The 13,122-nt window shown below is 41.2% G+C and overlaps 1 long non-coding RNA gene across 1 annotated transcript; it reads right to left on the bottom strand.

Annotated features, from left to right (window-relative positions):
- Positions 1-9,560: 9,560 nt before the first annotated feature.
- LOC145421486 (uncharacterized) lies at positions 9,561-12,798 on the bottom strand. Its single transcript, XR_013902856.1, has 2 exons — positions 11,742-12,798; positions 9,561-9,999 (listed from the first exon to the last, which is right to left on the bottom strand). It is a non-coding gene; the product is annotated as an uncharacterized LOC145421486 (long non-coding RNA).
- Between the last annotated feature and the right edge of the window lie 324 nt (positions 12,799-13,122).

The following is a 13,122-nucleotide window of genomic DNA, read 5'->3' as shown; positions in this document are numbered from 1 at the left end:
AATGCCCCATTTACTGACATCATGTTGGAGATGATGTGAAGTTCATGTCTTATGAACTTCAAGCTAACTTTTGTTTCAATTCATATTTACTACAAAACTCATTCACACACAGTTATATAGAGCCTAAGCTCTTTGTCTAATACACACTCACACCTCACTTCCTAATGGATATGATATCAAAACTCCATAATTAAACTAATTCGCAGTTGCCATTACTGGCATTTGTCCCTGTTAGTTAATGAAACATCCTCGACCTCATTAAGATGCACCTGATTAAAACGTAGCCTCATCTCTTTATTTATTGTGTTAGTAAAATTAAGTATTTGATGTCTACCGATTTGTTAAACTTGCTTTCTGAAACATCAGTATAATGAAATACATTTATAAGTTAGGCCTTTTTTTGTCCAGGTAAACTTCTTATCTATACTGAAATTTATATTAAGGTGCATAAAGTGTGTGGCTCAGGTGGTCGAGGAGATCAGCTACTGATCGGAAGGTTGGCTTCTCCAGTCTGCATTCCAAATATCTTTGGGCAAAATACTAACATCGGAGTGTGAATGTTGGTTAGATTGCACTTAAGTTTAGAAGTGCTTGTATGAGTGGGTGTGAAGGGGGTGAATGAGGCATGTTGTATACAACGCTTTGAGTACTCCAGGAGAGTAGAAAAGCACTATATAAGAATCAGACCATTCACTCTAAATGTATGGACGACTTGATTTAATTCATGTCAATGTAGTAAGACCTAAATAGGAGTTGGTACCAGCTAAGTTGTAGCTTTTAGTACCAAAACAATCTCCCATGTTAAAATGCCAACGTTACCAACAGAAATAACATGGTGGTAGTGACACAGGCAGCTGTAGCTGCTGGGCCTCATCAACACTACTTCAGCTCATTAAAACCTTTTGATATGTTTGTGAAATTGGTGGCTTATGGAGCATTTTTATGTAATTATGTGACAAATAACACGACTGCTGTGTGGTAAAGAAACCTCCAAGACGTTCATGCTTCAGTTTTGGTGAGTGAAATTGTTGTATTTTATTAGTTGGTTTATTAACAAATACATGTGTTTGTGTGTAGATGACAACTTCAGCATTACACCCTGTGATTGTTTGTGGCTCTCTAAAAAAGCGTGGTAGAAGCCAAAATGCTAAATGTGAAGTGTAAAGCCAATTGGTGAGAGTCATGGTTGTTATGATGGTTATCTTTTATAGTGCAACAGCTTAAAAAGCAGGCTAAACTGAGAATCGAAATATGTTTTGTTCTGTTTTTTAAAATCCGAAGTTAACCCATCCGAGTGATTTTACAATATAAGTCACATTCATTTACTCAGACACACATTTACGCTGCGTTTTGCTCAATGCGCAAACAGCTTGAGGGAAATTTGTTGTGATTTGTCGCCATAAAACTAAAATTGAACTGAATTGAACTTTGTTGCTGAAACATGCTGACAAAATGTACGTTTTGGTATTGTGACAATGGGATCAAACCACAAACCTTCCAGGCAGTGGATAATGATCACTTTGAAAACACTACAGTTGAAGAACCTGATTTATCCAACAGGTCAACTGATGCTTTTCCTATTTCTGTCAGTGTAGCGCCTCAGAATATCTACTACTTTTTTTTAGGATGTAACTGAGATATTCTATAAGCCCAGCAGGACTGAACACCAGAAATGACACATGACATGGCTGCTGTAAGCTCTGATATTTGTGATGATGAAATATGGAAATCAGCCTGTCTGCTACATTATATACATCATGTGTGTTGTGAGAAGCTGACAAAATGAGGGCAACAAAATGAGGAGGGTGGCAACTGGGATAATGGGGCCCAGTGTTCTCATAGATGTCTGTTTGGCCTCAGAGGAGAAGCCCGAGCAGAATATATCATACTGGGAAAATTCTCCTGGAATGAACAGGAAAGGGAATATGGCCCTTTTCCTCCTTTGGCGTGTTCTCCTTCACATATGTCTGACTCTTCCAGGGTTTCGCTTTGAACTTTGCCTGCTGTCATTGCTCAGGTCACGTCTCCTGACAGCCCCTCACTGTTAGACGGCCCCAAGCAGTTAGACCTATTTTTTTGTATTTGCATATACTTTACTCTTGCATTCTTGTACTACATGTATTAGTCCTGATTTTTTTGCACCTGACCAATTTCAGCGGGCAGGTTTTTTGTTTGTTAAGTTACTCAACACTGATGTATGAATCATTCAAGTAGGAAATAATGCACAAACTTCAGGGATGAACCAGCGTTAGGTCAGATAACAGATAACTTGGCAAAAAAACTATTTCAAACTCTGTCTTCATACATTTTCTTTATAGTGTTTAACACATAGTTTGTTGTTTCTTTAGCATTAAAAATGATTTTTCATTACGAAAAATGCCAAAGTTAAAACAGTTTGACAGGCATTTATGGGGCGATCGTGGCTCAAGAGTTGGGAGTTCGTCTTGTAATTGGAAGATGGCCGGTTTGAGCCCCGGCTTGGACAGTCTTGGTCGTTGTGTCCTTGGGCAAGACACTTCACCCGTTACCTACTGGTGGTGGTCAGAGGGCCCGGTGGCGCCAGTGTCAGGCAGCCTCGCCTCTGTCAGTGCGCCCCAGGGTGGCTGTGGCTACAATGTAGCTTTCCATCACCAGCGTGTGGATGACTGGATGTGTAAAGCGCTTTGGGGTCCTTAGGAACTAGTAAAGCGCTTTACAAATACAGGCCATTTACCATTAAATATTACCAGTGATCCTCAAAGTGCTGTTAGCCAAAATTGTGCACTGTGTTCTTGCAATTTTAAGGAACAAGTTGAGGATAAAGGAACAAAAGAAAGAAGTGGCATGCCTAAAAGGTTCGACAGCAGATGAGCAGTATCTGAAAGTCTTCCCCTTAAGAAATAGGAATAAAGACCTGACACGGGACCTGCAATTCATCTAGCCCATGAACAGATCCATACAGTGTGTGTAGAGGCCTCATCAGAAATGGTCACAGTGTAAAGGTGGCTGTCAAGAAGACATTCTTAAGGGAAACAAGGAGAAAAAGATGAGGCAAGCCAAATTATACAAGAACTGGACTGAAAACATGTGGCAAGAGGTCTTGGTTCAAATTGTTGTCAGTATGTACAGAGAAGGTCAGGAAGAGGTACAATAGTGCGTCTACAGTCACCCTTAAAAACACACTGGAGATTCTGTTATAAACCATTTCAGCTATTGGTCTTGGGAACTAAATTGATGGAATTATAAATGTAGAAAAGTATCATGAGATTTAAAAAGCATGCAATAAAATGTCTGATTGGCAATGGCTTCATTTTTCAGCATGACAGTGATCCCCAAGACCCTGCCAATGCTGCAAAAACATACATGGATTTTGCAAAACAATAAAAAAATACAGGATAAAGATGGTCATACCAAATATGGTAAATCGACTGGTTCTTATTTAGCACTTTTTGACTCTACCCGAGCACTCGAAGTGCTTTGTACAACACGCCTCATTGATCGCTTCACACCCATTCATACAAGCACTATACGGACGTGCTTTCTATCTAACATTCACACAGATTAAACACATGGATGCACTGGAGAGCAACTTGGGGTTAGTTTCTTTTGCTGAAGGATATTTGGCATGCACACCAGGGATCAAACCACCACTTTCTGATTAGTAGGTGACCTGATCTATCTCCTGAAATACAGTTACCCCAATATTATTGACCTTTAAACTTGTTTGAATTGTATAAACTATATTCTTGCCTTGGATACCACATTTCCATGATTAAATTAAGATTTATTTTCATGGTTCATATGAAATCATCAATAACATTATATCAGCCTCATTACTACTCTGCTAATAGTACAAACAGCTCATTATAATACAGGTGACTGAACAAGAATGTGTCCATTTTCAAAGGCCTCATTCACACTCTGTTTCACACATAGTTTAGAGCAGGCAGCAGATCTGGTTTTGATTATTATGTTAACCTGGATTCCTTAGAGTACAGGGGCCAAATTAAAACAGCCTCACAGATGCCAATTCCCCTGGTGCTCACAGTATATTTAAAAGGTATCAGTAACAAACCTGGGAGAGAGACAAGCGACAGAGGGAGGAAGGAGAAAGAGCAAAAACAGACAGCAGAGCAATGAGCGAAGGGAGCACTGATTGGGATTTCACTCTGGTTCTTTCCAAGTTCCAGTCCTTTCAGACTGACTCTGCAGTGGATTCAGCTAGTCACAGTCAGCTTCTCAATGTCAGCCAAACTAAACAATCCTTGCTGGTAGAAGCAAAAATAAATAAATAAATAAATAAAATAATTGGCAAAAAGTACTGGCTCGCTAAATAAGACAAATTACTATGAATAAACTCTCTGTTTCCCTGACTATTCATCATCTCAGCAGCATATCGAATTAACTGGTGCTTAATACTGGGACTACAAAACTGAAACTTGAATTTACTGATAACAGGATTCCCTGGCTCTAGTTTCATAGTTTCACAGAGGAATGAGAGAAACCTGGAGAGTACAACAAGAACATGGTGACACAGAGACAGCCGGAGAATGTTTGTTCTCAAAGCTGGAGCAATGCTATTGAGTGATGTCTTCTGGGATTGGCGAGGGGGGCTGTTGATTTAGGCCCGGGCTGGTTCAATAACACAGATCAGTGAATGGTGATTCGAAATAACAGTATGAAAGTACTGCTGCTGGACGAGCTGACGGAGTCACTGAGAGCTGAAGGTAAACACCTGCAATTCAGTGCTTTCACACAGCCAGTGTTTATGGACAAGGCAACCTGCCCTGCTTACAGCTGTTGTCATACACTCGCATTCACAACAACGCTGCATACATTGCTGTGTGTTTTAGTGAGCTGGGTCTCTTTAGGAAAGGTGTTATAAAAAGGATTTTTGGTACTGTTGGCATGGAAACAAGGACAAATAAGGGTTAAAGAAGTTAGATTTTTAAATAACATTTTTAAGACTATTATCATTTCACATCCAAACAAACCATACAAAAATCTCAACAATAATCAGCTAATATCAATGTAATTAAAATATTAGTGTTGTCCAAAACAGATTGTGATCATTAGTAACATCCCTCTTAAGATAATTTTGATTTGTCAGTAAAGGAAACATAATAGCAAAGTTTTATGCCTGAATTTTTGTTGTTTCTAACTTGAGCTACTAATAGTACTCATCTGTGGTGCAGGACTAGAAGAAGGTATACTTGCCAACCTTGAGACCTCAGAATTAGGGAGACATTCAAAAGGGCTGTTGAGGGGTGAGGATATACATATACATACAAATACTTCTTATATTGACTAACTACTCCTTGAATTGTTGAGATGTTAGCTCTTTATACTGGGAGTTATAGTGGGTAATAATATCAGGATGGTCCTGTCACAATTTGTTCCCCCTGTGTAAATCACGGACAAACAGTATCCCACATTCTTGATTTGTAGGTCAGAAACACTTCTTATTATGACGTATGACTCCTGAAACTTTGGAGGATTTAGCACTTTATATAGTAAAGTAACAGGAGGATAAAAATAATTATCAGCCAAAATGTTCTTGGTTTGTTAAAATAATCCCATCCGATACCACATGACAACAATAAATGTATAATTTTCTGTTGTAACCCTCAAACTGAATGGTAATGGTACTAATTTTTCACTTTTTCACTAAACTAAAACATCAGTACTTCTTGCGTGCTCTCAATGCAGGGAAAACAAATTCTGTCTGGGATACCTACTTTGGCAACACAGTTCTCACCGGCTCTAGTGACCCTCGACCTCCCAGCTAGCTATTGAGCTGGTGGGTAACAGACGTCTCCGAAAACGTTGGAGCACTTTTGCAAATATGTGATATCTTGATAAACAGATATTTGAAGTTTGCACAGCTACATTATACCTGAAAATATCTTAAAAGTTTATTTTGTGACCCAGAAAGAGTAATAAGAGTAATATTAAAATTTAATAGCGGTCGCCATTGTTGGAAACTGAAATTGGCTGGGCCTCGCTATGAATTCTGAGATATGGTGGGCCGCGAAGGATACACTCGAGCCATCCTTCAAATTCGGGGAAAAGGAGGACGCATGGCCTGTCTCAATCCGGTCTTTAAGTGAAGATCCTTCTGGGCCCAAAGTACTCTGCATTTAATAAGGCTGTTGTGTTTTTGACATGTTTTAATGCTTTGTATCTTGTTCTATTTAATTTCAACAAGCCCCTAAAAACAGTCAGTAATCACTGTCGGCTTCTCTCAGTTTTTATTACCGCTAATCATTTTAAAGCTCGGTTTTTAAAGTCTTACGATGTAACGATAGCCCAGCCTATGCAGCAGTATATTAATGACTAACCTTGTATTGTGGATGGATTATCTCGGTTGTTCTCCTGACTGAAGTTTGGTCCGTTTACAGCATTTACAGTGTTTATTTAGGTGGAAGCTAGCGAGCTAACTTCATAAATTCTGTTTTCATGGATGCCTGGATGTTTAACTTGGTAGAGCAGCCACAATGATCATTTTATTACAGACGAAAGGATTTAGTCATTTTTTCAACTCTCAGTAATGTTGCAGTGATTGTGTGACTTAGAGACCTGTAGAGGAGTTTTGGACCCAGACATGGGTAATGACGGCAGACTTAAAGACCGGATATGCGTACTTGTGCATACTTGCATTCTCGTGTACTCGCGATATGTCATCAGTCAGAAACCAAGTACTGTTCCAACTCAAAGTACACATCAAGCCAAGAACGCAAAAAATTCCGGATGTGTTCTCGCTCTGCCCGTTTTATCGAGCATGCATCGGTGGTGACTTGTGTGTACTTGGTACAGCTAGATTCTGATTCTGATATCCCAGAATTCATTTCGTCCAAATCTCAAACCCAGAGGAGCGCAGCTAAAAACTTTTAAATATTACTCTCTCTGGGTCACAAATGGGGCGTCGTGGCTCAAGAGTTGGCAGTTTGTCTTGTAATCGTCTTGAAGGTTGCCGGTTCGAGCCCCGGCTCCAACAGTCATTGTGCACTTGGGCAAGACACTTCGCCCATTTCCTACTAGTGGTGGTCAGAGGGCCTGGTGTCAGGCAGCCTCGCCTCTGTCAGTGCGCCCCAGGGCAGCTGTGGCTACAATGTAGCTTGCCATCACCAGTGTGTGAATGGGTGGATGACTGGATGTAGTGTAAAGCGCTTTGGGGTCCTTAGGGACTAAGTAAAGTGCTATACAAATACAGGCCATTTTGCAAAATAAACTTTTAAGATATTTTCATGCGAGACTGTAGTTGTGTGAACTTCAAATATCTGCTTGATTTATCAAGATATCACATATTTCCAAAAGTGCTCCGATGCTTTCGGAGACATCTGTTACCCGCCAGCTCGATAACAGACCGGGAGGTCAAGGATCACTAGAGCCCGGACTCTAGTGAACAGCGGCCTCCCGCACATCGTTTTCAAATCCCCCGCGGTCTTTCGCTACTCAAGTTAAACATGATGCACAAGTCTCTTAGATAACTTCTACATGTTAATGTTTGGTTTATTTCAGTGTTTTATTTGTTCCTGAGTAAATCGATTTGGCTGAGATTAGCTGACTCTGAATTAAACCTAACCTTAAAAATATTTTAATTCAGGAGGAAACATTTTCACCGGGAAGAAAAACAGCATGTTAATACGTGGAGATTCTGAAGGCTGCTTCAAAAATGATCAGATTATGTTTTAAATATTTGTTCAGTTCTCTTCCAAACTCCTGCAACTGCAGCCCATGAATTTGGACACCCCCTAAGTGAGCCGGGCCCTCCGAAAGCCGGGTAGGCCGGAAGTGAGCGACTGTGAAACTGGACGGTCTAGCCCTCAGATTTACATCAAGAGCTCTCTCGATGTAGTTAAACTCTGCCGTCTGCTCCTTGCTATCTAAAATATAACCGGACGCTGGCATAAATTCTCAACCATCTCACACTTCTATTTAATCAGTTGTCTGTTTGACGTTTATTCAGCTGTGTGAAAACCTCGGAGGAACCCACCCGAGGGATTAATAGTTTTATTTAATCTAAATTAATCACTTTAATCTCAGCCAAACCAATTTACTCACGAACAAATAAAACACTGAAAAAAGCCAAAGAATAACATTTATCTAAGTGACTTATATATCATGTTTTCCCTGAGTAGCGAAAGACCGCAGCAGTTTGAAAACGATGTGCCGGGAGTTTGCTGTTCTCATCGGTGTTCTGAGAAACTGTCCTACTTTGACAAATCGTCCTGCCCATATTATAATTTGACAGTGACTTGTGACTAAACCTAACCCCAACCCTAATTGGGCAACACGGGATAATTGGAAACCACAAGGTGATTTTGGCATATAGACGTAACAAAAACCTCAGGGATTACTTAATGAGGGCGAGACTTAGCCCGGCACAACCAAAGAAAACCAGAAATTAATCTATACCATTTGTCAAATTAGCATATGTTAAGAACAGGACAAGAAACAGGTTGTACAAACTCTCACAAAATTTTAGTCCTAGGACCTCCAATTGCGTTTACATGATTGTCTGTACAAGATGCCACATCCAGTACATTGGGGAAACCAAAAGCTCAATTTCCACTCACATGTGGCAACATAAATATAACATTACACATAACAAAGAAGGCCATACTCCTCTTGTCAGACATTTTATTCATTCATGGATTATCCAATTAACCTATCCCCACAAGCTGCATGTCTTTGGACTGTGGGAGGAAGCCGGAGTACCTGGAGGGAACCCACGCAAACACAGGGAGAACATGCAAACTCCACACAGAAAGACCCTGGCCTGATGGTGGAATTGAACTCAGGACCTTCTTGCTGTGCAGCAACAGTGCTAACCACCGTGCTGCCTATCACGGTTTACAGTGACTTAAAATTGCGGGTATTGAAGGAAACTTCTTCTGGACGGATGGTGAAAGAAGGAGATGTGAAAAGAAGTGGATCTGATTACTTAACACCTTGGTTCCTGGAGGTCTGAATATTAGATGGGGCTAAGACACCATATGGAGTCTCGCTCATAGAAATTACAAATAATTGGCGATGATAAAATAGATCTAAATTGGGTATTACTCGCATTGTGAATCCTATAGGAGTCTTAAAACCCCCTTTGGAATTTGATTTGGCACACACATCCAATCTAAAATCCAAATCACGTCCGATTCTAGCCCCAACCCGGGAAATTGGCCCTAACCACAACCATCCATCACACCTTGCCACCCACAGAAATACCCCCCCAATCCTATCCCCAACCCTGAGGATTGCCCCTAACCACAACCATTCAACACCCCGAACCACCCAAACAGGAGCCCCCAGGCCCTAACCTTCATCAGGTTTGGTAAGGACCTTAAAACACCGAACCAGAGGCCCTACCCTATTTAAAAAACCTTTACTAATCCCCCGCTAAGATTAAAACATTTTACAATTCTGGAAAACCTTTCTCATAAATACAAAACACTTCGTATAATTTTAAAATCATTATATTCAACAAAAGGCTGAAAACCTAAGGGATTGGACACTGACCCAATACAGAGGATGAGTGACACAGGACATCACTAGACAGGTAGTTAGCACACGATGGTCTGCTGTTTTGATCACAAACAGTCATTTTATTTTGTAGTGACTTACTGTTGAATGTCAAAAAAAGAAAAAAATATAGGTCCAATAGTTAGTGTCATGTTACAGCTGTGTGCAGGCAGGAAAAGAACCCAAATGCAGACTCAACTGAGGCGGGAGTGAAAGTCAAAAAGCAACTTTATTGCTGAACAGAAAAACCATACAAAACCTAAACTGGGCAAAATCTAAGAAAACACACACACAGGACTCAATACTGATACAGAACCAAAACCTAAGAACTAACAAGACCTCAAGAAATCAAAGATTAATAATATAAAACGGAACACACTGGGTCACCGACACAGGACCGTTACAGTTAGTGGTTCTCCATCATTTCTAACCACTTACTGTTGTGCAAGCAGAATTTTTCCATCTGGATCTTTGCAGAGGGCCCCAATCCTCATCATGCTTCTGAGGACAGAAAAAGATGAGATAGGAGGGGTAAGAAAGAAGATTATGCAACCACCCAAATCCCTGGACTATTACAGTGTTACTCAGACCTCCCCTCCCCTCCTTCACCCTCCACCTTGCACTAGTCCTGACATGTTTTGTCACCAAGAGGGTGACAAAACATCATGACACAGAATTTGATTGAGCACTTAAAGGTCCTTCAGCATTTCTTACATGGCTAATTTCATATAAATAAGCTGACAGCAGGGCTAAGGAAGCACATAACAGGTTTTGGGAGCTTTTGAACATATTCCTAAGGAAATACACCCAGGCTAAGAATATCATTGTGAATTGGGCCTGTGTCCCACTTGGAGCATCTATAAAGTTTCACATGAAACCATCACTATGTTAATGTGTATTTGTACATGAGCAGAGCTGCAATGATCAAAGGCAAGCATTTCAGGACTGCGCAGTTATGGCGTGTGCTGCCAAAAGGATCCCACATTGCCAAGCAATAATGATGTGTGTTTGTGTCCACAGTTCTGCTTTCTCTCTCACCTCTGCTGTCCAGCTGCTGACACACTCCAGAGCCCCAATGGCTACCTTTCATGTGGTTCACAACTTAATAGGTCTCACTGATAATTTCAATGAAACACTTCCTTTGCCCTGTTGCACTGCCTGTCTCTAATCTACAGCTAATTATGTTGATCTGAGGTCTGGTAGTGATCACACACTGACTGGGAGCTGACCACACGTGTCAGTCACAAGAAATTCATCAGTTAGTTAATCACTGATGTGAAATTTGAGAGAAGCTCTGACTTAAAGAGAGGATCAACAGAGAAAATCACTTTTGAATAGAAATCATAAATGTTCTTATATAGTGCTTTTCTACTCTGAGCACTCAGAGCATCTGTTGTAGGAATGCTCCACAGAGTGCAGAAATGCTAGCGCATAGATTGAAGTTCAGTGAATTGGTTCTGGAATTTGAATTTAGATTAATTATTACATTTTTGTTGTAGAACAATAAAACATTTCTTTTGTAATTTGGGCTCTGATTCAATTTAATAAATACAACGAAAATACAGAATTCTGTAATATACATCACATTATAACAGTTCTTACTTGGAAGATTCAATTAATTCAAACCTTTAGTCTTCTGATCTTAGCAGTATAAGATCTTTTTGACACTGAAATGATCGACAGATCCACAGAACCCTTTTTATTTTTATGTAATTTGTTGGTTTTATTATTGTATTATATTTATTGTTTTGTCCGAAACTGCTTAGCACAGTTTCAAAGAAACCCATGTCATTTCTCAGAGATCCATAGCAGGAATCATATTTTTGTGCATGCCTCTGTCATGATAAATTACAAACATTCAGATTTGAGTATTAATGTTAGATAGAAAGCACTTCCGTAGAAATAAAGTGCTTCTATGAATGTGTGCTTCAACAGTGTCACAGTACTGTGTCTCTCAGACCAGCAAAAAGATATTGCAGAGATATTGGCGGGTCCATCATGCTGAGACAGATTCCTGATCATCTTCATCACCCATACATCCTTCAGCTTTAACGCCCGCTTCATCGGGATCTTCAGGCCATACTTCAGATGGAGACTTTAGCTGAGAAAATTAATCGTTGAGGAGATTTTTCTTGACCGAACCCGCCATCAGTACTCCTACCGTTACTGGCGGGCCCGTCCTTTTGCTTGCGATGGGCAGGTGGCAACAACATGTCCTTTGCAACTGCAGTGTGGGCACTCACCAGCGGAGATTTGCCGTTGCCGTTCCGCAGCAGAGAGATGAGAGCCGCCTAGCTGCATGCCCCGTGCCCGGGAGAAGCTGGATTCAGGCGCGACTCCCGCTCCTAATTGCCCCAGTACCTCATGGGAGTTTCTATTAGTTTCGTTGCGACCGGCGGGCCAGCAGCCGCTCATCCACCTTGATGCATAAAGACATTAGTTCATTGAATGAAGTTGGCAGGTCATGCATAATTAGTTCATCCTTTAAATCCTCACGAATGTTATTCAGAAGCACGCTTCTCAGCGCTTCCTGACCCCAGCCCGTTCCTTCAGCCAAAATTCAAAAGTCAATTGCATAATCAGACATGCTCCGCTTACCTTGTTTGAAGTTTAATAGGCGGAGTGCAGCCGTTTTTGCACCGGAACCTTTGGTAAACACATTCTTAAATTTAGACAGAAAGTCTGTATAGGAAATCCCAGGGTCAGAGTTCAACACAACCTGGGCCCATTTCAGTGCACGATCCCTCCGCAGTTGTACAAAAATGTCATTATCACTCCGTCATTATTATGACAACGTCGCTGCTCTCGAAAGATCAACGACCACTGAGCTAGAAAACTGACACATTTGTCTGACTCACCCGAGAATGGCTCTGGAGTGGGCAGGGGTCCCTCCGGAGATGGTGTGGCTACTGAGGTGGGCTAGCCGCCGGGGACGCCTGAGGGGCTGCGTTCCCTGGCTGTGCGTTGCTTTCCAGAGGTGTTATGTGGGCGACAGCCTGTGTTAACGGAGCAATCTCATTCCTCTGTTGCATAAGCATTTGTTTGTGGCGAGCTAGGCAGCCAGCGCCTGAGCCACGGGATCCTGACCTGACCTCCATGATGGCTGGATCGTTTTGTCACAGAGTTTGAAATGGACTCAGGCGCAGACCAGAAATCCTTGGCAAAGAAGACAGTGCGTTTATTTACAGTGAAACACCAGGTGACGATATATACACAGAGCTCCTCAGCAGTTTCTTTACACACACACGCTCCCTCAGCTTTACGGGGAACAGGTCCAGGGCTGTCTCTCTCACAAACACACACACACACACACACACACACACACACACACACACACACACACACACACACACACACACACACACACACACGAAGAATAACACAGGTCCGCCATCATAAATAGTGCTTCAATCTAGGGCTGGGTATCGTCACTGATTTCTAGAATCGATTCAATTCCGATTCACAAGGTCCCAAATCGATTCGATCCTCGATTCGATTCGATTCGAATTGGGGAGATTTTGCCACAGACAGTCAGAAATATTATAGTTCTGATCACTTATCAGTACATATCGGTATTTTTATATCTATAAAAAGAAAGCTGACACTTGTGAGACTTTATCAAAG

This window comes from Astatotilapia calliptera, chromosome 17 (assembly GCF_964374335.1).
Source record: "Astatotilapia calliptera chromosome 17, fAstCal68.1, whole genome shotgun sequence".
In the NCBI taxonomy this organism is placed as follows: Eukaryota; Metazoa; Chordata; class Actinopteri; order Cichliformes; family Cichlidae; genus Astatotilapia; species Astatotilapia calliptera.
Note: the sequence above shows the minus strand (reverse complement) of the source record. Positions and strands in the feature narration are given on the sequence as shown.